Source organism: Gouania willdenowi, chromosome 13, assembly GCF_900634775.1.
Source record: "Gouania willdenowi chromosome 13, fGouWil2.1, whole genome shotgun sequence".
Classification (NCBI taxonomy): Eukaryota; Metazoa; Chordata; class Actinopteri; order Blenniiformes; family Gobiesocidae; genus Gouania; species Gouania willdenowi.
In genome coordinates, this window is record NC_041056.1 from 26,694,883 (window position 1) to 26,721,867 (window position 26,985).

A 26,985-nucleotide genomic window follows, 5' to 3' on the forward strand; every position below is an offset into this window, starting at 1 on the left:
TGCCACTAGAAACTGAATTTGAGTAGATGGTATTGAATTTGAAAGTAACAACTTGAAATTGAGTTTACTGTTTTGAAACTGAAATAGTAACTTGGAATTGTATTTTTCCTGTTGAAAAAAAATAATACATTCCAAAAATTCTATATTGAAAATTCAGATTAACTGCATGCAATGCAATTTCGCTACATGGGGACACACTTCCGGTTCGTGAGGTTGAGCAATCAATCACTGATTCACAGAACTCCTGTTTACGTCGACAGAATCTTTACGGCCGAGGGTGTGACCTATCATACAATAAAGGCCTTTATTATGTATATCTATATGGCCCTGAAAAAACTTCAGACTAGTAAATTTGCGTGGAAGTTATGCTTAGACTTTGCTAATAGACCGGCACCATGGGGCTGGTGACGTCAGGCGTCATTTGATACAAACACGAGCTCCGAGGGCTCTTTGCTTGTTATGAGAGCACGGTTGTACATAGTAAGTTAAGGCTTTTTAATCATTTTAACTCGATTTGCTGCTGTTCCCTGACCACTGAAAACTACTGTGGGTTATGTTGTCGACATTAGATGGGAAGTGGACGGGTTCCTGCATTAAAGGATTTTCTTCAAAATGTAACCTAACAGTGACAAGACAAGGAGGAAAGGCAATAATAAATGCCTTTATTGTATAATATCTATGGTCACACCCGACCATTAATCAGTGATTGATTGCTCAACCTTGTGGACAGAAAATGTGTCTCTGTGTAGTGAAATTGAATTGCATACAGTGAATCGGAATTTTGAATATTGAATTTTTGGAATGTATTATGGTGATTTTTTTCAACAGGAAAAATGCAATTTCAAGTCACTAATTCAGTTTCAAAACAGTGAATTCACTACTAACTTTCAAATTCAACACCAACTTTTTCAAATTCAGTTTCTAGTGGCACAATTCTCAGCCCATATTATTTGACTGCATGGTCTTTAATGCGTTTGGATCCCTCAGAAAGATATGCCTGATAGTCTTCTCAGGTCAGGGTTTAGCACCTATCTTTTGATACACAACAGAAAAATACGCTTTAGGGAATTCCTTCTGCCTATGGTAAAAGTTGTTTTATAACAAAATATGCACCTTTGAAAAGAATGCTTTACAATTTACTATTAGCCTTTATTTTACAGCAAAGGTTACATGCCCTTTTTGCAGCATCCATGAAAATGTCAGTAATTACCTCAACCTATGTCCTTATGTTCCACTTTTAAAAATGTACATGTCTTTATGTTATTCGTTTTTGCTTTTCAAGTACAAAGTGTTTTTTGATTGGATGAATAAAAGAGCCTTGGGGTAATAATCCACATAATGCCAGGACTCAAGCTTTGCCATCTGCTTTCAAAGATGGAGCGAGCGACCTTTTTGATCTCGCAGATAGCGGCAAATAGCGACTATTGTACAGTTTCCTTGACACATTTTTCACAACCGCACTCGTTCTGTAAGAAATCCTTGAGTTGGAATAGATTAAAAAAGTGTAGTTTCATAAAGTTAAAAGACGCTACAATTCAAGCTGAGGGAAAAACGTCTAAAACTATTTGGTGTTTTGCATAGACTGTCTGATAACTGTTTTATCTGTGACCTAGCCTAGTTAGTTTTTGAGTTGTTCCGGTCCCATTGGACAGCATAGAAACTAAATAAAATTAGGGTATAAAATCACAGTTGATATTTGATTCCTCCTCTTAAATAAAAATAATACATACTATATTTCTCCCACTTCAGGAAGGGCTCAGTATGGGTGACGTTCTGTATGATCTGTGCATTGGTGTTTAGGGTACGGTGGTACTTTCCATATTTGCTTTAAAAAGTACAAAGTGTCTTTTCATACGGAAACGTACTGATAGACTCCTGGACAATTGACATGGAAACAAATGTTTTCCGGACCATTTTTACGTAAGCGTAATGTGTCTGATTCAAGAACTCTCCCTTCCGCAGGGTCCAAATCCATAAATATTTTTTTTTCATTTTAACATATTTAACACGGCAAATTCCACCTTTAAAAATACATATACAAAAAATATTAACATTTTAGGGTATTTCCTGGTTTTTACGCTTAGGGATAAAGTTAGGGTTAGGGCTAAAATAAAAGGGCTAGCGGGGCAGCTAAACGTGAATGAGCTAAAATAAAACTGACTTTAAGTCCCATGGTGCATCACGTCACCTAAAATGACCAAAGAGGGGGCGCTCCGTACGGATAGAGGGGGAGTCACTTGATAAAAAGTAATGCTGAGACTTTTAAAACACTAAGTTATTTTGGCATCAGCTTTTAAAGTAATACCAATGTTTATCCAAGGGTATTAAAATTACAGTGACCCTAATAAACAGGAACAAGCTGGTCAGAAAATGGATGGATGGACAGTATTAAAATTAACTGCTCGTGACTAGAAGGGCTGATAGATAGCAGAAACACTCGTTGTTACTCTGCTCTGTTAATGATTCCCAACACTCACAGTGAAGGTAAAGGCCAGCATGCGATGCAATTCTTGCTTGATCGTCACTTCCCTCGTCTCTTTACACAATAACCTTGTATGTGGCTGAAGTATCTAAAAAGAAGCTGACCTTGTCCCTCAAGTTTTACCTCAAGAGATGTGGAGCAACTTCATTATGAAACCTATTTGCAGTCACACCAGGAGCCAGTGATAAATGGATTGGCTTTAACAATATGTCTTTTCTGAGTTTCTAGCTTCCAGACATTTTTTTTGGTAATGTTTCAGGAGGAAACGGAAAAAAAAAAAAAAAGCCAAATAGGTGGTTTGAAGAAGTGGAGTCTTGCTTTTTGACACAATAATTGTTTGTTGGGATGTGGACGCAAGAGACCAGAACAAATATCTTAAGTTACTAATGATGCACAACCAATCAGATAACTGATCATTTGAGGCTTTTATAGCTTTATGATCTTCTTATTATTATTTTTACACTTTCAGAAAAAATGTTTTTGATAAACCCTTCATAACAGATGAGAAAATATACATGTTGATCATACCCATTAGTTGCTTTAGTTTTTTAGATTTTCAACATTACTTTACCAGACTAAATTTCAGTAAAATGTAAACATAACATATTACAATAATGGCTAATAAAACACATCTGTTAGTGAATGTGTGTCCCTTGATAACACTTTTACTGTACCGTAGATGTATCTAAGAATAGATTGGTTCCTGTTGAATTCCAATTAATAACTGTTTAACTATAAAGTTAAGAACTGAAATGAAAGACATTTCTGTACCTGTCCCCCCCCCCCCCCCCCCCCTTAAAGGCTTTTTATTTATGTTTTTTTTTTTACAGTTCTGGAGCGACAGGTTTCCTTTAAGTGGATTTATTTTCATAGCATCTTATTAAGGGATGAATAATGAACATTTTAGATTTTTTTTTTTTATGTAGATGATGTAATATTTATTTGGCTTTGCAAGTATTGCAAAACACCACACTAGCAATAACATGTTGGGTTGGATGAGACTGCTATGGAGTCAAGGTCTAAGTATTGACGTTGGTGCTTCATCATCACAATATGACTGCAGCCTCTGCGTGAACTTATATTGCTCCGCGTATTGCAGACTCTATACTTTCTCAAGTTCATCAGAAGTTTCTGCCCCACTTTTTTAAAACAACTTAACATTCTCTGAGTTCATGATATAAATATTCATCAGATACAGTATGTGTCAATTTACTAATACATGTTTTCACCTTCACAGTACCTTTACCCTCATCCTTTAGAAACTTCTTTAAATTAAATTCATAGATTCATTTATATAAAACCTGACAGGTTCGTCATCTTAACCTTCCTTTCTATAAAACTAAAAAAGGTCAGTTGTCCATTAGGTAACGTGGCGTCCAAATATGGACGTAACTGCGAGCTCGTCATCATTACACATTTTTAAGAAGAATCTGTTGTTACATTCAATTTATGAATCCAGTTTTTTATTCTCTTTTATTGTTTCTATATTGTTGTTTGTTTGTTGAATCTGTTAGTTTATGTTTGTTTATTTTGATTTCCTCTTACACAAGGATGTGTAATGTGCTCTTACTGTTACTGTAATCTTAATTATTATTATTTAGTTTCTCATAGAAAGATGATGTCCCTTGCATAAGCCTGATGGCTTCTTGACCCCTACTGACACATTTGAATATACAGTATATATATATTTATATATATATATATACACACACACACACACACTTAAGTAGCCTTGACTAGATATTTCCAAACACACAACACCCTCTGACCCTCCATTAGGAGGTAGCGAAAGGTCCTTTATTTTATATATATATATATATATATATATATATATATATATATATACAGTATGTGTGTTTGTAATTCAATTTTCTGTAATCCTTTGTTGTGTGTAAAACTAATAAAAAATTAAAATGATAGGAAGTTATTATTAGGTCGACTTATCAGATGACATTGATTAAATAGCATGTGTATTAAAACTGGTTCACAGGTAAGGGTTTAAGACACAGGCTCTGGTTTTGCTGGCCTGTATTGCCCAGTTGGTACATGGCCTTTGCTTTTTGTTGCTATTCCACAGGAGTGGATGCAGATAGCCCTCTCATTACAGATGCTCCCTAGAATACAGAAAACAAATGTGATTAATCACATGCAATACACCTGTGATAAATTGCAGAGGTCCTCCCCGAATCAGCTCTCACGATCCCCTACCCCTGCTCACATGCACATGCAACCCATCACTTGATCAGCTTATACATTATCAAACTGATGATTTTGTGCATCCCTAATTGCTCATATGTTGACGTCAGGATATTAACCTTTTGTTTGTAATTTAATTTGTCATTTTATTTGAAAAGCATATCATTAAAGCTGAACGTAGAACATTTAAATTCAATTTTTTACATAATTGCCACATCTGTAGATACACACAGGCATAATTTATACAAACCTCGGGAAGTTCCAATTGGCTAACGGCTTGTAATAAGCTACAGACATTTCACTGGGTTGTGAATGGAAAATTATTGACGTTTTGACACACACACACACACACACACACACACACACACACACACACACACACACACACACACACACACACACACACAAGTAGCCTTGACTAAATATTTCCAAACACACAACACCCTCTGACCCACAGCGTGTCTGGGTGAGCTCTGCAGTTGTTGAGCTACAAATATCCCAGCCCCATTAAGCGGTCGCGAAAGGTCCTTTATTTTCTGGCCCAGCAGCCAGATGGTGGGATTCTCTCTCTGAAGCGTAATCTCTCAGCAAAGCTGCGATGAAACAGATTTTAATACAGTAAAATCCAGAGGTTTTATCCCTGCTCTGGTGATACCACACATATGGCTCAGCAACTTAGGGGGAAGGGGGAGAACAGTGGCTGAATGTTTTAGGTAACATCTACACACCATACAATGCAGTTTGATCCAATGGGTTCAATGTATGTAGGAGTAATAGCAGTTTTTCAACTGTTACACTGAAGCCTCAACGTAAAGTGAGCAAAAACATGTATTCATGGTTAAAGCCTGAACATATTGAGCCAGTAGCTCCAGTTAAAAAAGTTATTGGGACGTTTGTCAGCCGCATTAATTCAATAAATACGTTTTGACATGTATGCTTTTAGTCTTCAATTTTCAATGAACCCATTTCCAATTAATTACCTGGAGCTTCAATATATTAAATAAAATTTACCAAGCAGGAATAGTGATCCACTTTTCTGTTTTATTCCTTCAATGATGTTTTAAAATATTTGCCTCAACAGGAGAAAATCTATTTAAAAATGTCTTTGTTCAAGAGGGTTCTTGTAGAAACTGACAACAACACTGTTACACCACATTAAAATATTGATGAAAACTATTAAAAATTACTTAGATAATACATTAAATTAATAATTTTAAATCAGATATAGATCACAGACTGGGAACTCAAAATTCAGATGCTCAACAGTAAAATCCCCATCAGTACAATTGCAAAATACCAAATACATAAATACAGGACAGGAATAGGATGATAAACACAAAAGCTACAGCTGGTTCAGAACGCTGCAGCTCGGGTCTGAACCAGAACAAAGAGGTCAGAGCACATTGGTCCAGTTTTAAAGTCTTTCCACTGGCTCCCAGTCAGCCTCAAAATAGACTTTAAAGTTCTGCTGCTGGTGTATAAATCTGTGAATGGGTTTGGTCCAGAATACATCAGTGACATGTTAATCAGGTATGAACCCAGCAGGTCTCTCAGATCTATGGACACAGGTCAGATAGTGGAACCCAGAGCTCACAGTAAACATGGTGATGCTGCTTTTAGTTGTTATGCTGCAAAGAAGTGGAACAAACTGCCAGCAGAGCTGAAGTCAGCATCACATGTGAACATTTTATATCAAAGTTAAATGCAATCTTTTTCTCTACTGTGTCATTTTAATCTTATTATTGTTGATTCAATGTTTTTACTGTTGATGTTAATGTTCTGTTAAATGTTTTCTGTTGCACATTTTAATCATATAAAGCAGTGTTTCTCAAATGGGGGTACTTGTACCCCTAGGGGTAATCGATGGCACTACAGGGGGTACTTGAGAGATAGAGAGGAACATTAACAAATAAATTGTCAGTCTTGGTCCCACCCCAGGCATGAGATGACCGGAAAAAAAAAATATAGAAATAAATCTATTCAGGATGTTTTTCAACCATGTGGGGTCGCCTACATTTTTTTTTTTAAAAAACTAAAACAATTTTGAATTTTTAAAAATAAATGAATGAATATTTTTATTTTTTTATTAAAACAACTCAAAATCTTAAACTGTACTGTATTTCTATACTTTCACTTTGTGAAATATACATCTAGTTCAACTAAAATGCAGTAAACATACCTGAGCTCAAACATGAGCAAAAACGAATTCTAGAAAAAAAAATAATGTCTTTGGGGTCGCCAGAAATTCTTGATATCAAAATGGGTTCACGATCCAAAAAAGGTTTGCAACCACTGCACTAAATAATGTTTCTTTCCACTTATTTACAAAAAAAGATTCTTTGTTCTCACTCGTTTATTCCATCATTATGCTCTATAGTTGTTTTTAAATAGTTTTGTTTATTCATGTTGTAGTTGGACAAAGGGGGTACTTGGATTCACGAATAAGAAAAATGGGTACTTGAGCTGAAAAAGTTTGAGAACCACTGATTCAAAGCACATTGAATTGCCTTGTGAATGAAATGCACTACAGAAAGAAATTTCCCTTGCCTTACTCTACAGTCATGTACAGTAGACAGCATCAAGTCTTTCACATGATCTCACAGCTTTATGTAGTAGAAACATGCCACTGTTATTGAGTACATTGAACATTAGCATTGCTATGCTAAACACTTGACAAATTAACCTTGTCTCTTTTTACGTAGAGATATTTTTATCCATACTTAAATTGGCATTTGACACCATTATGTCATATTTAAATAATGTGATTGGAACTTTCATAATTAGGCAAAATTTTAACCTTCTCTTATTTGCGATGCATTAAGATAACTTTGCATTACCCTGATAGCCAGAGCGCATTCACTACCACGGGCTCTTGGCAGGCTACAGCATGTATTTATACTGATGCATATGCAAGAAAAGCCAGTGAAATGTGTCGACATGTTTGTGTTCATACGATACAATAGCATAACAGACTTTAAGCCACACAACCCCAGAGAAAGCAATAATAATTAGAGAAGCAGCCTGATTGGTAGAAGGTCATCAGTTTGAATGAATGCGACCTCAAGGTATGGCATAATCTCCTGTTGTATCACTTAGTTTTCTCTGCACTTACATGCATTATAATGCATGCAAGCCAGTCTTGCTCACGTATAGCAAAATATAAACACTAAGGCCTGTGACGATCTTGCAAAGTGACTGTGATGGAATGCAGGCGTGCATATGGCAAGGGTCACAGTTATACAGAAGTATGTTTCATACCAGTAAACATCTCAAGATGAGGGATAGGTTCTATAAGTTCCATAGCTGGAAAGAGGTAGACATTTATAGCTCCTTTGTGGAAATGAATTTCACTATTCATTACCCCCCAAGACTGATGACATGACGTTTAATGGTGAATCATTGGAGAATGACTTGTCCAATCCATCGTGCCTCTCGATACCGCACGACTACATGATTCAGTGCTTTACACTGTCTTTGTCATACTATGTGTGTGCATAGTATGTACAGTGTGATGAGTTATTTATATCTACAGATTTACTAACAGATAGCAAAGGCTTGAGCAATTTAATGCAGTGAAAATCAGCTTAAAGGATTTCCCAAGCACTTAGCAGCCTTAGTATAGAGCGTGTGTAGTTTAAGATTAGTTTAAAAATATTTTCAATTGACAGAATAACATTTGACATACAGCAAAAAGCAGGGGTGAAAGTAATGGAGTACAAGTACTCACGTTACTGTAATTGAGTTGCTTTTATGGGTACCTCTACTTTTTTGAGTATATTTCTAAATCCATGATTTTACTTGAGTATGTTTTAAAACAGGTAAAGTAATTAATTACATTTCTACACCCAACTGTCACTGAGTAAATTATTATATTTTTTGTGATTATTATTTTTTTTAAATTTCCGTTTTATAGTCTGTTCATAAACTTTTATAAAAGCACATAATCTATTATGTTCTTAGTGGTGCCATTTTAAATCAACGCCCATTCACTTTCTTGGGTTCATTTCACTTCAAAATGGAATATTTTCTCAAAACATTAAATTTGCTTTTTGACTAGAAAAATTAGATTTATATCAGGCGACTCAAAAGAAATGATTTATTCCCCTTTGCAAAACACTTTAAAACCTATTTATGAAGAGAAATAGGTCAAATGATTAATGGATTGCACATAAAACCTGCAATACAACAACACTAAGTTTTAATAGTATTTTATTATGTTATATCTAGGGTCACTTTAATGCGTTAATTGTGATTAATTAATCACAGGATAAAATAACACTAAAAAAAATTAACGGCGTTATCGTTAAATTTTTTTGTACACCGAACAGCGCGGAACCTTTCTCATTGCACGCTTTCCCGGTATACCCTTAACACTGATGCACCAGCTACAACGGTAGAACCTGAGGAGAAGTCTTTGTTAATTTTAATTTAAAAAAACACACCGGATGGGAAACTAAAGCCCAGTTGTGTGTAAATTGTGTAAGAAAGAGTTTGTGAATCAGTGGAGACCTGCTAGCCTCCAGCCTTCCAGCATAGCTCTTCCACCTCAATGCTAACTATGTAGCAGTTAGCATTGAGGTGGTTAGCAGCGTGTGTGGCCTCGTGGATGAGCGGTTTGCTGATGTTAACGTTGTGGATGGAGTGGCCTAAGGTGCCGGTGGGGTTTGGTATGGGTAGGCGTATGTTATGGATAATGAACACAGGTGCATTTTATTGATGGCATTTTGAATGCACAGAGATACCGTGACGAGATCCTGAGGCCCATTGTTGTGCAATTCATCTGCGACCATCACCTCATGTTGCAGCATGATAATACACAGCCACATGTTGCAAGGATCTGTAAACAATTCCTGGAAGCTGAAAACGTCCCAGTTCTTGAATGGCCAGCATACTCACCAGACATGTCACCCATTGAGCATGTTTGGGATGCTCTGGATCAGAGTATATGACAGCGTGTTCCAGTTCCTGCCAATATCCAGTAACTTAGCACAGCCATTGAAGAGGAGTGGACCAACATTCCACAGGCCACAATCAACAACCCGATCAACTCTATGGGAAGGAGATGGTGGTCACACCAGATACTGACTGGTTTTTAATAAAGTATGATTGGCCCCAAAACAGATTAAAAAAAAAAACTGATGGTTGATAGCTTTGAATTGTTGTTAATTAATAAGGGTTAATCTCATTCATTCTAAATATCACTCTTTGATTGCACCTCAAATAAGTGGTATTGTCTATGGGCATTGGCTAGGGGCCTAGAATAGATTGTAGTTGTAGAAGGAACACATATATGGTTTAACAATAAAGCAGCTTATTTAACCTGATGCTGCTGCAAACTGAGCATTTTGCACTTAAAGCAGATGTTTGTCAGACCCTACAGGACCAAATCCTGACCTGGTGCTTGATTCAAACAAGGCAGATGTTGGCCCTAAGCTACTAAAGCACCATTGATGTACTTTCATACAACTGGGATTAATCAGGGTTTGTTTTTTTTCTCAACAGGATTAGAAGAGATTTATATTCAGAACAGGGGCACGTATTGTTTCTGTAATAGCAGAGTCATCATTACAAAAAGCAAAACGACAATGTCATTGTTCCATTTTTCTTTTTCCCTTTGAGCACATTGCCCTCCAGAGGTTACACAAAGGTTAAACTTAACACTGGGGATGTCAGGTGTGTGAATTAGAACAATGGTTCACAATCGTTTTTTTGTCCCGTGTACCCCCTCTGCATTTTTTCTTTTTTTTTTAATTTTACCCCTTTGCATTTTTGTCAAATCATGTGTACCCCCTCTTTTTCATTTGTGGAACAGTGGGCTTTCTTAAACCCCTAAATGTGTCTCAAAACGTTGGTTCCCTAAAGCTTAATCTACAAAATTAAAAATGAGTGTAATTTAAAGTGTAATTTATTTATTCTTTTATAATACAATGCAACTTTTATATGATTCCTTCAATAGTACTGTAAGTAAATACGGTGTAATTTGTAAAATGTAGCTAATAATTGTCTCTTATTCTCAGGAGTGTGAGAAAATGGCTTCAATGGCATAAAATAATTCTGTATCCAAATAGAAGAAAATATAGTATTTTGTTGAACAATAGTTTTGTTAGTTTGTGGTGAATTTGTCGGAAAAAAATTGCCTAAAAAGGAACTGGGAACATTTCCCAAATATTTTTAAATGAATTGTTAAATCTTTCCGAGTACCCGTAGCAATGTGCTCCTGTAACGCCAGTGGTACACACACCCCTGTTTGGGAACTACTGAATTAGAAGATATGTGGGCAATCAAACAAGAAATGTTATCGTAAACCGAGCAGCCGTAGCCTCCACTGAAGGTTTATCATCCGTTGTGTGTTTCTCTGTTATTTGTGCACATAGAAATTGTCCCCAGCTGAGGCTGTAAAATGTGTTCCTGTTATATTTGTGTTTGTTTTGGTGCTTTAGAAACTGCTCTGCAGGTAACCTTACAGAAGCAGAACACATGCATGCTGTTTAGTGCCATTTAGAAAGGAATCCCTGCATTTTAAACCAGATTAGTTGCTTTCCTGTGATCATTGGACTACATGGACTCCAAATAAACAAAGTTATTATTCAAACATGACACGTTGTGTTCCAGTAAGTGTACTGATGAACTCAGAGGTGCGTCTCATGACTACCTGAGGAGATATGCTAAGCATCTGATGTGGCTGCCGCATCGTCAAGGGCAACTCACTGATCCAAGTGTATTGATGAGGAAAATAAATTTCATTCAGCTCTCATTATTCCTTTTGTAAGAAACCTCATTCATCAAATTAAACATGTACCAGCTGGACAATTATGCAGCAATTACACTGTAAATCACAGCTGACTCGCGTGCATGACAGTCACTGCACGCTGCTGTTTAACTCTTTCACAAACCACTGAACCCTGAGCCGTTTTAAGTTGAAACGCTCAAAACCTCCATCTGCAAAGTCTGCAAGCCATATCACCCCAGAGTGCATGTGTCCTTATTCCCAAGTCTATGCTTTACTCTGCTCGGCTGCATTTTAATAATGAAATCCCCGCCTATTATCCATCATTTCTCCGTACTAAAGTCTGGACAGTTAATTAGATGCTACATTTACCAGAACTATATTAGGCCTCAAACAACACAGAGGAGAAAAACAACAGCCTTTACATATGAACGCAGAGCAATAGATCCTCAGGTAAAGGTATTATACAGAGCCCCAGAGGGGATGGGATTTACATTTTGGTTGTATTTCAATTAGTTTTACACGCTTGTTTACGTGTAAAACTTTTACGAGAGGCCGCAGGTTACAAAGAAAGAAGATTTGATTTTCCTCGTATCAATGTTTCATATAGAGGTCGTACAAGAAAAATAACAGCTTTTTTTAATGCTTGTGTAAAAGTCATTGAATCAAAAGATCTCTGTGTGCCTTTGAGAGCTCAGTAGTTAAACTGAAATGGGGAGCAGCATCAGTCGAGCTTCATTTATTGTTGTGTCTGGCCGAGCACAAGTTTACAGCGAAGGACAGCCACACATAAACCACATAAGACACACACTTTTAAGACTAGATAATGTTTATTTTTTTAACTATAATAATAATAATAATAATAATAATAATAATGTTTTTAAAATATGATTAATATCATTTAAAAAGATCTAAAATTGTTTTATTGGCAAAATAACAGTTAAAGCTGCAGTATGCATTTTTTTTTTCTTGGCATCATTTGGGCAAAAATCCATAATCCTCTTTGAGTATATTGTAATCCAAAGTGTTCTGAGTGGACAGTCAATTTCTTCTCTTTCTCCTGGCCCTGTAAATGAAGTTTAGAAATCCAGGAGCACGACACTGGACTTCAGCCAGAGATCTTTCTACAAACCAAGTGTCTCATGAGCTGTTTTGGGCGTTACTATTGGCTGCTCGACTGAAGTCAGGCGCTTTCACGTACCATCGTACGTTCCACCGAAGTCTCCAGAAGTCGACAACAGTTACACAGCAAATCAAGTAGGAAAAAGGCAGATCGAGGTGGAGAAGCAACAGTTTACAGCCACAAACAAACTGAGGAGGAACGGACAGCTTTGCGTCCTCGCAGATCCCTGTGACCCCGCACACACTGGTGTCAAAGGGAGAGTGAGAACAGATGGAAAAAATAGCGTGTAAACCTAAGAGAACCTTATTCAAGGTGAATTCATTTTACAATCTGGATGCGGAGTGGTGGTTGTCAGCCCGCTCAGAGCGGCAGGCAGCCTATATCACAGCCGCCTCTGTGTTTTCTCTGGAGGAGATGAGCTGACGGCAGCAGCCGCTACTCAGGGCAGTAACTACAGGATGTGTATTTGTGTGAGAGACTCTAAAACACCAGAAAAATCTCCACTGACACAAGATAATTTCTTTACATTTGTCACTAGTCCCTATTGAGAAAAAAGTTGCTAAGAGCGTTCACCGGTAAGAGAGGAGAAGTTTCAGATTCAAAACAGAGCTGAGAGAATATTCTACAAACTGCAGCTTTAAATATTGCTTGCATTTTCTATTCACGAATACAATGTTTTTGTTGTATTCTTCTTCTGCAGTTTTCATGTTTTCCCAAGATCTATAAAAGTACTCTAGGGTTTCTCTTTGTTTTTCACCATCCACAGACCACGCACAAACAGGCTAAAGAACAATGTATTCCCTCGTGCTGTAGAAAATCTGCTGAAGTACCGGTACTTAGAGTGCATGGACAAATACTGCGGGCAGTCATTACTGTGCCCTTTCCTGTGTTATAACGTGATTGTGTCTTTTACTGTCTCTACTTTTAACTGTGTCTTTTACTGTCTCTACTTTTATTTCCTGAGATGTTTTTTTTACTTTACTGCTGCTTGATTGACTGACTGCAGCCAATGAGATTTTGTCTAACCAGTACAATGACAATAATGCTTCTATCTATCTATCTATCTATCTATCTATCTATCTATCTTTATTTGATTCCTGACATTTTTGAATAAGGTCGGTGACATAATCAGCTTTAGATAAAGCTGTAAGATATTTATAGTCTTCTGATTGTAACTGTTTTGATTAAATCCCAATTTACAAGCCCCAACTGGGTAATACGGAGTTGTAATTAACTGAAGGATATTGTCTTCTCTCTAAAGTTTATGCTTCATAAAGTGACCTCAGGGGCCGAACCCTCAGACAGCTGGAACAGTGTTTTGGATCTCAGAGTGAGACGACCATCTGTGACGTCTTTTGGGACCGAAGCCCAGGAGAACAGTCGCTTCTCTCGTGTGATAGATGAAGCACTAAACGTTTAATCCATCACTGATCCATCTCTCGTTTATATAACAAAGTATAATGTATCAAATATGTTCACAGAGGTTTACTACTGTTTGGAATCACAATAAGATACATAACAGTCATTTTTCACCGCCTCCTGTCCCAAATACATCTATTGACAAAGATTGATGGTGGATCTTACCAAAGAAATGCAAGTATTAGCTCACTACGTACAGCACCGTATGCATTAGGTCAACAAAACACAATTTATAAAGGCAAGTTAGTACAACTTAAAAACGTGAATTGCACAAACTACACTGCTCTGTGGAACTAAGCCAAGAAAGCCTACGTTTGGTTTCAATGAGTGTGTAGAGTTGTATATTCTGTGTATGGCATGTAATTTCATCTCATCTTATCGTAACTCAGCTCATCTTTGTTGCCGACAATAATGATCCTCATTTTAACGGTGACTGTTTAAAACAAATACAACAAACCCTTAATATTTCCAAAATGTATATTCACTTGAAAAAAATTGCATCAAAGGTAAATGTATGCTTTTTAAATGTACTTTAATTTGTAAAATAAATACAAACATTACAATAAAATCCCACAATATGTTCTAGAATGACCAAATGGAAACATTGAGCCACACCTGAGGTTATTCACAAAGTATCTAAAGGTCTTTAAAATGAAACTCGACTGTGATACTGTACTTCATTTTAAGACAATCAGCCCAAAATTACATGGAGGGATTGTCATTCCATGAAATGGTCCACAAACTTCTACATTTTACACTTTACAAGCTCAACTGGCTCCAGTCTCTTTAAATTATACTTCTAACTATGAGCCACCAAAGCAAGATAATTGATACAAAATAACACAAAGAAAACGCCAATCCTGTCAACAAATAAAACAGATAAGTGTTTAAAAAGGTTTATTTGAATCTTTAAGAGCAACACCAGTACATACATTAGCCAGGGCTTGTATTTTTACATCCTACTTTTTTTTTTATCAAGCATATTATAAAGAGAGGTCATTTTAATTATCCTCAGACGAGGCTCAGGACTCAGTTTTGGGGGCATGTAGTGTTTTGGGACCCTGTACGTTTGCTCTCTACAAAATATAACTTTAAATCCATTTTTATGGTACTTTCCTACTCACTAACAAAGTTTAACAATTGTTGTGCTGATTGTTGTATGTGAGATTTATGCTGTTTTCTAGCAGGGATGATGATGGACCATTAGGTTCAAATTTGGCTTTGTCTCCTAAGAATGACAGAAATCTGTCAAAGTACATGGACAGTCCAAAAACAGCTGAATATCCGGTCACAAACACATTTCATGAGAACGTTTTTTTTTTTGACAGCCGGTGGAATAAATCTTTTTTATATTCCCCGTTCTCTGGAAAAGTGGAGTAATTATAGCTTGACTGTAACCTCCTTTTATTTAGGTTTGACACAAGCCATGGCCGTGCTCTTCTAAAGAGCATTCATTTCACACACTGGCTTTGATTTGCATAGAACTTCATTCAGCAGCACACAAGCCTCGATTTAACCATGACACACACTGAACACTGTTTCAACAGCGCTAAAAATCTCTGTTTGCGAGCAATGGCAGATCAATTCAAGTGATCACAAAATGTAGGTGCACACCCACCGGGCTGACTGATTGGTGTTCTGCTTTACTTCAGACATACATGCATATTGTAATTCTGTCTCAAGATGTTAAAGGCACACTGTGTAACTTTTCTAACCACTAGGGTTGCTAGACCTGTAACTTTCACGTGGCCACAAACGTTGCAGCACTGTCGCAAAAATAAACAGTCAGTCAGTCTGGACAGCCTCCCTTGTCTTTTGATTGTGTATGCAGACAGTAGTTGACCTGTAATTTGGGATAAAGATTGTCTCTAAGGGCTGGGTCGGTCAGGCTGGGGTGCGAAGCGGGGCTGGGCTCGCGCCGCGGCTGGAGGAGCAGCCGCCGCCACCGCCCTCCTCTCCCCGCCGCCGGAGGCCCGGTGCTCGGTCCTCCTCGCCGCGACGGTGATGCCCCCCCCCTCACCGCCGTCATCAGCCCCCTTCCCCCGACCCGGCATGCATTGGGCGATGTCCGGCGCCGGGTGGAAAGTGGGTCTGCGGAGGGGGCCGGGTCTCGGCGGTGTCTTTTCAGCCTCCTGAGAGCAGTTTTAAATGTTTTGTTTGCCTCGGTACATGACTAGGAGTCAATTAGGTGGAAAAATAGTAGCAAGAGCCTTTTTAGCCCAATGAGTATAAGAACCTGTGGTCACGTGACTGCCGTAAAGTGATACGTTCTTCAGGCATTCTCCAGGTCACATGATCTGGCCAACGATGGTCTATCTTCTCCAAACTTACATGGGCGGTATTTCAAGAGGGAAGCCCCGCTCGGAGCATTGATGCTGTCAACCGCTGAATATTGGCCTGAGGAATGATTTAAAATAACTCATATGAGTCAACTCTATAGGTCCGCTGTGTGCCTTGAATCTTTGAAGAATCAGATTGAATAGAAAATACACACAACCTAATAAGATGAAATCCTTTCAAATGACTGTGTACATAGTCAAATAAAAAATATGAGTTTATACAGTGTAGCACACACATCTACACATGGTTTGATATACTGTATTAATATCAATGTAATGTAATTTACAATCATCAATACTTCAATAATTGGTGCACTTTTATTCTATGACGGTCATTAAAACTTGCTGAGAGCAACACAACGACCATCTGAAATGCAAATGGTTAATCCATCATCAAAGTGAATCTTTAATCTGCTTGTCAGAATTCATTGATCTGTTTCTGGTTCGCCACAAGTTGTGAAGGCATCATGTTACACACTCAGGTCTTTTTAATGTTTCGTTCTACACAACATACTATGTTTAGGTTCACAACGTGTAAAATATAAGAGTGGATTGTGTTTTTTATGTAAAACTACATGTTGTGCGTTAAAATCTCAACTGACATCATTGGTATGAAAACATGAATGTGCATTTATTTCACATTGTACAATACAATGTCTCTTTCCCCGTCAACTTTGTCTTTGCCCTTACAGCAATATATTACCAATATATATATATGTTCTTTTTTTTTTTAACTCAGCCTTTCATTTCTGTCATCATGTTGCAAAACGTGTTGCCATAGCAACAGTGACTTTGGCGTAGCCCTTGGTTTCAGCCTCCAGCTCGTCCACACACAGTCAGTCTCACACACACACACACACACACACACACACACACACACACACACACACACACACACACACACACAGTGAGCAAGAGAACAAGCAACAGTCGGTTGAAGTGCAAGAAGGTGAAATATCTGCACATCAAAGAGACGCACACTGTCCTTCCCACTGATGTTTTGAAGATCCAATAAATTTCCTCCTGATCTCGGGCTACAGGTGGGGGACTTCACATCCCTTCTTAACATTGGATCAAATAAGACAACACTGCCCAAACTGTGTCCTATCTGTGGCAAAAAAGCAGCACACAAGGTTTAAGTTTAGCCTACAAACTAAAAGATGCTATTTCTATCAGGATTTTATTCGCCTGCTTTTCAACTACAATGGTAAATACTTTCAAAATAAAACAATGTTTGTATCATTGAGTATTCCACAGGGTTCACAGGTGCTGTCATTCTATAAACACTTTACTTCAATCACACGACTGTAAAGCAACGCTATAATACCCAAAACATCGACTTGTTCAAATAGAAGTCATGAAATATAGAATCTGCCAGCTTCCTGCAACAAAAAAAACTTAAATGTCATTTTTAATAGACATCAAAAGGTTTCTATTGTAGGTCCCAAACAGAACCTTTTTTTTTCTCTCTCTCTCTTATGCAGCACAAAGTGTAGTCTATCAGGCAGTGACAATAAACTCTTTAGTTGTTGGTGATTTAATCTCTTTTTTTCCATTTATATGCTAAGTCTGCCACAAAACGACTCTGTGCCAACATCATCTTCAATGATAATAATCTTCCTGACACCGAATGGAAATTCACTGCACATAATGCAGAGCTGTCTGAGGAGTCCCAACCAATACCAGGAAACAATTGGTCAGGGATGGCAGAAAACCCAGTAAGAACAAGCTGAAATAGAACATTTAAGATATTAATTTACCAAACATGAAGTACGACTGGACTTTCATGTAATGTGACAAGACGTGTAATTGACAGAATGATGAATTATAATGTAAACATGTAAAAGCTTGAGCTTAAGGATAAGGGATCAAACAAGCATCGGAACACAAATGAGGTTCCATCAGTTGTAGCAGTTAAAGAGCCTGGGGCTGGGGAACCAGATGGTAATTTGTAGAATGCTGCTATTTCTTCCTCTTTATTTTCATGCTTGTCTTGTTATAAGACAAAGCTTGACGATTGAAATAACCGTTTACCATTTGCACAGTGCAAGTCCGCTGTTCTCCTTGTTATTTATCTCTCTTTTACATGTATCAACACATTATATATGTCCTGCATAGATTAAGCTTTGATTTTCAATATGACCTTGTATTAATTAGTGTCCATAGTTTGCGTCTAGTACATTTTTTTAAAGTGACCATGTCAACAAAGCTGTGTTGCCATTAGTTTTTTGCAAAATAAAAGTGATGTTTCTCAAACTTTGACAATGTATGATCACCCTTTGAACGTGTTTCAATTGAAGGTTGTTTTGAGCAGGAGCTTCGTACAGTAAATCCAGTGAAATCGCATCCTGCGAGACTTAGCTGCAGGAAGCTCAAAACCTCCTTATAACACTCTGCATTCCATTGTTTTTCACTGTCTAACATGGCACCAGTATTTGAGATGTATCCTTTATTTCTGCATTTTTTCTTGTTTGTCTACTGTAGGCCCCAAGTTTTGAGCAGAGTTGGTCTGCCCTGTGATATATGGCTTTGTACCAGACTCTGCATTGTACGGAGAGGGCCCAGCCATGAAGATAACTGTTCTTGTTTGTTTTTACTCATACACAGATAACAGAGAGACACACAGAAATAAAAAGACACAGACTTATTCTGCAGCCCACCTGCATGTGTGCTTAGTCGGCTAAAACTTTGCTTCTGACTAAATAAATTACGCTAAGAAATAGCACTACTTTTCAATTAAACGAAGGGAGACAAAAAAAACTTACTTACTGAATTTTTCTCAGGTATATTGCTAAGAAATGTCTCGCTTTCCTCTTCTGACCAGGTAAGTCACGTCCAGTGACACATAATTGTAAAAAAAAGTGTTTCCATTGTGCTTTTGCAATAGATTTCATTATTGAAACGTCTGGAAAAACCTTCTCATGAAAGCTTAAAACTTTTAAGCAATATTTGAGTGTTTTTTTTAAAATTCAGGCGTTTCCATTTGTAGTTTGTATTGCGCTTTTTAGATTTTGCACATTTCCAAGCATAATGGAAATGCAGCTAATAACTAGACTATGACCATATTAAAAAAAAAGTATAGAATGTTCACATGGGACAAAATCCAAATCAGAACTAAGTTTTTTTTTTTTTTTTATAGATAGTATCCAATCAAAACTACTATTGTTGCGAGTAAGGTGGAACAAGCCATGAGTGATCCAATAGGAAGTCAGCTGTGTGTATTTACACTGCCCATAGCAGGTCTGTGGTTATTGAATCTTTAAAAACATGCATAAACTAATGCTTCAGATTTTATTAGTGAGGATGTTATTCTGTTTTTGTTTCCGTCGGTCATTAACTCCTCCTACACCGTTTGCATGATTTTGACAAAAAAGCTTCCCAAGCATTAACAAAATGTATGCTTGTACTTTTATGATTTGTTACTTTTAAACTTTTTTTAGTGAAACTGCATAGTTTCAGTTAACAGCTGGTTAAGCTAGAGTGGTGCTGCTCCAGTTTTACCTTCAAATCTTTGCAAACAAATGACCTATTTCAACCTTATTGCTAATGTTAAGCTATTGCTAGATAAATGCTTAGCAAGTGCTAGGTTAATGCTATTGCTTGTTCAAATGTTCAAAATTAACACTGGCATTACCACTATGATAAAACACTATTGTGTGCAAACAAGCAAACCCAGCTCAAATGACGTACCAAATCTGTAAAATTTAATTCACATTTTCCTAATGTGCAGGATGTGAACATTGTTGAATCATAAAGCTCAGAGCTCTCTGGTAAATAAGGTTTGCATGCGACTGTAACAAGGTTCTCTCATTAATCCCACGATGGCAGAAAGAAAAGTGCGTAAGTAATTTGTGTAGGCTGGGGTTGAAAAGGCTTAGAAAAAGCTGTGCCATCATTAGCTGCTGCATGCTAACACTGAAATAAAACGTAAATGAAATATTTAGTGTTATGCTGAAATGTCTAAAGCTTTCCCTCGATTCACCATCATTACCCTTATTTATTAAGACACAACAATGGGCAAAGCACAGGGGATAAAAGCCCTTGACAAGTCCTGACATATTCATTAGAACTCAAGCCTATTAAAGAAGACATTTTTCATAATAAAATACACATGTAGATATGTCGTTTCTTGATTCATATTTAATATGCTGTGCCTGTGTGGTCGATTTACAAGCTGTATATTCAGTCCACTGAACTTCCTGTTCCACATGGTGGGGATGAGCTTCAATATGCATTGCTGAACATCACAAAAATGGAAAGTTTTCAGATTATTTGAAAAACGAAAAACACCAATGTGGCCTGTGCCCAGCGAGCTATGATTCACTCTCGGAAGCAGCCACTGCAATTCCTAACAGTTCATTAAGTATTCTGACATTGTTAAAGCTAAGGGTGCTCCAGTTCTACATTCAAGAGCCCTTACACCTCCTTGATGAGTTATGCTCACCACACCACACAACTCAATAAGAACCGACCATCACTCGACACGTTGCCATCACACCACCAATACATCAATCATTCTGCAGTAACATGCTTGAATTCTCCCTGCCCTGCATCCAGAACATCATCACATCCTCATTAGACATCTTTAGTGAATGATTACATAATTTTTTTTTTTTTTTTTTTTAAATCTGAATTAATTATTCTGAATTAAATTATTTGGACTTAAAGTGTTCTGCTTTGTGTTGACATGGAAATAGTAATTCCCAATTGAGGTTTACATGGAAAACAAGTTTATTTGGCTTTATTCAATTCCGCTTTAGGCCTGGGGGTTGGGAAGGGTTCTGATTGGACAGGGGGCGAAAGTGACGCATCACGTATATCAAGAAAAACACACAACAAACTTTTTTATTTTCGGCTACAACATAGAAGACCACATGTGAACTCTTTTCACTTTTATTTTGACTGTAGTTTTAAAGCAGCAGCTCGACAATAACATACGGTTTCACTTTGTTCCGCTGCGCAGGAGAAAGGAAATAGGAACTAATCACTAAAGCCCAGTAAAACTCTGAAAAACAATAACCAGGAATAAATGTGTTCTCCTTGTTAAAGATAGTAGCTTTAACAACCGGTACAATGATAAACTCGGTGATTTTACAGCCTGTGCATGCAGTACGGGGACGCATTTACTCCATCTCCAAGTTTTATCACTCGTCCAATGAAGCCTTTTTCGATGTCTGTGTGTGTGTAATACCAACACAATCACAACAGCTACTTTCAGGGATTTTGGTACGGTGCCTGACTGGAATAAGCATTTAATTATCTGACACAAATCAGCCACAATTGACTTTACAACAGTTTTAAAGAAGTTTAAGAGTATTGTGTCAAGGAAACACGTTGATGGATTCAGCTGCTGAACAGTTTCCTCTATTACTTTTGGGTTCACTGTAATAATCTCTAACATTATAGTTGATTCATACCTCAGCGGTTGAAGCTGTTCAAGCGTTTTGTTATTTTGCTGCTTTTAGTGCTTATGTTTGACCTTCGTGACTTAATTTTTCATGGAAATATACAGCAAGTTTATTGCATTTACCATTTGACAGTAATTCAGTGAGTGGCCATCTGATCTGGGGGGGGGGTTGTGAGCTTTTCAATTACAGAAAACAATGTGTGAGAGTTGGTGATGTTTTAGTAATAATTTCAGAAAAGTATTTATACCTTGCTTTGACCAAGCTGTCACTGAATTTACGCAGACTCATTTTGTACAGGTCTCGATGAATTTGAAGTTTAGACATTCTCCATTTATGCTCATCTCTTCAATAATCACATTTCAAATTCCGCACAATTTCAATCTTCCTCCAAGGAGTTTTCTGTGTGTTTGGTTTTCCACATTTATGACACTTCAAACTTTTCTATCAAACTCATCCAGTGGTGTAAAGAGCACTGACAGAAGTCATTTCCTCCTGGGATACATAAAGTATTTGTGATCCTGATTCTGGTTAAATCCTACTCAATTAGAAGTACTGTTACTTGATTGAAATTGTACTCAAGTGCAAGTAAGTCATACATAAAATACTCAAGTACAAGTACAAAATAACTCGTTTAAATAGTACTCAAAGTAAAAGTTATTAGTTACTTTCACCCCCCACATATATTTTTGGTAATAAATCTGGCCATGGTTTCTTTGCATACAGTAAACATCTCATGTATAAACGTAAAAAGGAAGAGACCAAATCTTGCACAAATGAAACCTAGTTTATTTTCCACAAAGGCATCTGTAAAAAATAAGTTTTGTCAAAACATACAATTCATTTTTTAAATAAAACAACACAAATCATTTAATTTTTTTGTTGTTTCACAATGTTTGTTGATCATTTCAAAACAAACAACAACAAAAAAACTACTCAGGAAATGTTGGGTGTAGAAATGTGACAAATTACTTTACTTATTTAAAAACTAACTTAAGTACAAGTGAAATTACTGATTTAGAAATACAGTCAAAAAAGTACAAGTACCCATGAAAGCAATTCAATTACAGTAATCCATTGCTTTCACCTCTGAACTCATCCAAGAGTTGATCAACTGTCCCAGCATTCAAAGTTGGTGTCTTTGCTATTAAACTGTGTACGTATTGTCATTTTTGTACCTTTTTTTAAGGCACATTAGCGGGAACAGTGTTGCAGGTTGGCACAAAGTGCACAGCCAGGTTGCAGCTCATCATTCCAATCAGGAGATCTGCTTCACCTGCAGAGTTGAGCGCGGCTGTGAGCCATTGGCAATCAGCTGGACTGGAGTATATAGGGAGGGTTTTCACTGTCAGTACAGTTGCTGTGAGAATGCAATTCAGAAGTTTCTGTACCATAAGGTGGCCTTTAAAGATTCAGCTTCACTGTGAACACTTGATCCAAGTATCTGTTTCATTGTTTGTGGTAAACTTCTCCCTTCTCGTTTGATGGCTTCCACCTAATTGTAATTTGAGTTCTAAATGTATCATTTTGATATAGGTTTAGGGCCCAATGCCCACCAGCAGGGCCCCTCACGATGGCTGTCCGTCACACTTTTTTAAAGCGACACTGTGGAGAAGTCCCTGACTGCAGCCTGCAGTTTGGGGCAGCGCTCAACTTTTGGGGCAATGTTCAATGTTGTTTCCAAAACCAAAATGGAAAAAAGGAAAATGCCTTGTTTTTCAAATTCAAGCTCTTTTGCTTCGGTGCAGAAAATGAAAAACGAACCTTTATTCGTTTTCTCCATTTCCGATTTGCCAAAGTACATGACCCGAGTGTGAAGTGTTACGCATTCCAAGATATCTTTAGCTTTGCTGCACTTAGGAGTCTCTAAATTCTCCAAAATGTCCTTGAGGAGGTTCTGTGCCCAACACCAGCTAAAGCGAAAAGGACAAGTTTTGGATGCATAGCTGGAAGCAGCAATCTTGTCATGCCAAACTGCCGTTACCATAGCTGTTAGCGTCGGATGAGAGTACACTTCCGGGTCACGTACTTCAGTTGCGGGGGTCTGCCGGTGCCAATTTCCGGCTCTCATTGGGCTCTGGATGTGCTAACCACTAAGCCACCATGCGCCCAAGGCTGTACTACATTTCCTCAATTTATCGGGGGCCAAATTAAAGCGGTTAACTTCTTGAATAAGCCTACATTCTGAGTTTACTCATCCTTTAGTAACTTTGTAAGTTGGTCATTTAAACCAGGGGTATCAGACTCCAGTCCGCGAGGGCTGGATTCCTGAGACTTTTAGATGTCTCCCTGCTCCAACACACCTGAATCAACTGAATGGCTCGTTATCATGCTTCTGCAAAGCTTGATGACGCCACATTTGTTTCAACAAAGTGTGTTGAAGCAGGGAGACATGGGTGCCAGCCTTCGAGGACTGAAGTCCGGCACCCACGATTTAAACCGTAGAAGCAGAGCTGTCTTTAACATACGTACGACCGGAGAAGAAGGAAAATAAGTGATCAGACCTCTTCTACGCACACACTGTTCCCTGGTCATTGCATCAGTGGAGTGATGGAGTGACTAAAAAGCACCACTTAGTGAAAAATACTAGCAAAAGCCTTAGCACCACGAGTATATAAGAGCCTGTGGTCATGTGACTGCCCTAAAGTGAAACGTTCTCCAGGCATTGTCCAGTTCACATGACCTGGCCAACAATGGTCCATCTTCTCCAAACTTACATGGGTGTTATTTCAAGAGGGCAGCTCCGCTTGTAGCATTGATACTGTCAAGCGCTGTATATTGGCCTGAGGAATGATTTAAAATAACTCATATTGGTCAAACTCTTTAGGTCACAGTGTGGTATTTAACCTGTTATTTCCATCAAACTGCTACCTACTTGTTAGGTATCCTTCAAAAAACACTACTGACCATTAGTTGAAGTTTTGTTAAAGTCACTGCATCAATCATGAAGCTGCCTTTGTTCTGTTTTCAAAATATACTTCAAAATGAATGACCAAACCTTTATTGAATAACTTACGTTTGAATGAATCAACATTTCTAGATATTGTGTAAATGCTTCAACAGATTCAACTATCTTTTAATATTGTTCTATGAATTTAGAATGTTGATGTTAGAACTCACATCAGGGTAACTAAAGCTAATTAAGACAATCAAAATGTCAGCGTAATATTGGCAGCATGTCTACAGGGACAGGCGTGAGTGAAATGAAATGATTCCAAGAGTAGATGCAATAGTAACAATTTGCCGTTCTATGAGACATCAATAATTCTGCACCTCAGCGTGAGGGCCATCCATCTGCCTGACTTTCTCTGCGGCAGTCATTTTATTAAAACATAGAGAGGCTCATTGTCATAAAAATGAATAGATATTCTTCTGCTTACTATTGATAAAAGAACAAAAAGTGATGCACTAAAAACTTTTGGATGGATTTATACAGTAAAGCAATGCTGTAGGAGACACACCAATGAGAAGGAATAACGGCATAGTGGGACTGCGTGGTGCGCGAGTGAGTGCCGCTGGCACGAAACATTATTACACTATAACTCTTTGAGGGCCCAATTTAGTGAAGTAAAGCTAAAGTTTTTTTTTTTTTTTTTTTAATCATTTTTGTTACTGCCTCACTTTAAAGCCAAAAGTTATTTGTTATTACAAGTTTATACTTCCTCTTACTCCTTGTCGAACATGTGCAGGATTTTCTAACCATTTATTCTCACTTGTCTATGTTTTTTGTTTAGTTACTATTATTACTTACATATTTTTGTGTTCATGTTAGAAATACAGTAGTCCCTCTTTTAACGCGGGGTTTACAATCTCAAAATAACCTGCAATAGGCGAAATCTGCGAAGTAGTCAGCTTTATTTTTAATGTTTTAAGGCTGTGAAACCCCTCACCACACACTTAATACATTTTTTTTTCAGATAGGAATGAACATTTCTTTTGTTTAAACACTATTTTTTTTTTTTACTGGTCTGCTAATGCTGTCAAACGTCAAGACTACAAAAAGTGCAATCATTATGAGACAGCAATAAAATAAATTGATTTATTTTATTGCTTAATTGTGACCATCACCAGCCCTCCCTAAGAAAGGGTAAGAAATATTTTATTATAGGGAGGATATAAAAAGGGAGAGCAGTGTTACACCTAGGTGGGGGGAGGGGGGGGAGGGAGCAGGTAGGAAATAGAAAGGGTAGGGAAGAATAGATTATTTTACAGTGAGGGTGAGAAGTTGTAGAACATATTGTGCTTATTATGTTGTGTAATAAAGCCAGTATGGTGACAAGTGTGAAGCTCAGCTATAATGGTGGTGGCTGTGGACAGGGGTAATGAGTGAGTGGTAGTACCTAAAGCAGGTATTTGGGATAAACGTGTCTAAAGTTAAGCCCAGTATGAGTTTTATCCCACATCCCAAGGCGTGCCAGTGCATCTTAGACCAGTATATGTGCAAAAACTGCTATCCCAGGAACTGCCCCGGGCCCGCAGATGCAGAAAGAGTGGGAGCCAAGGAGCCCCAGGCCACCCCCCACTCTCAAAGTTCAAACCTTTGTAGATTTTAAAACATAAACCTGTTTTCAAACATACAGCACTTCAGAGTCACACTGCTCACAATCAGACATTGTTGACGATGACGTCACGCCGTCAACACGGACACCGGTCTGTTCAACCATGGAGTAGAAGCTGCGTGTGACCACCTGGAGCTGTATGACACGGCCTTTATAACCGGGACCAGACTAATAAGGATTTGGTGTGGAGGAGAATCAGCGAGGAGATGGTAGTAGCAGGTAAAAGTTCTCTCTGTAGCACTGAGCTAGGAAAGCATTAGCAGCTAATCACACTGGCTTTTTTCACTGGTGGTTTATGTTAATGAGAGGAGAAAAAGGAGCACAGCTCCTCGCTTCAGCAGGCATTGAAACTCACAGATTTGGATGTGACACTAGTGGGTGAATGCAGCATTAGCCAATCAGGACGCAGAACACAAGGCGCATTCATAAGCTGTAAAAAAAAATGCATGCAAAATTTCACTGTAAAAAAAAATACACCAAGGCCACGAAAGGTGAACCGCGATATAGTGAGGGACTACTGTGGTTAAATCATATGAACTGGTGAGGGGTCTTGATGCATGTAGTTATACTCATGTCTGGTATAGGAACTGATTTACTATTACTATTATTATTAAGTTACAAAGCAATATTTAATCCTATGTGTATGCATGTTTGTGAGTGCGTAAATAATATCCCTCACAGACGAGCTACAAAAGTACCGACACCTTTAAAACACGTCCCAGGAGTACAAGGACT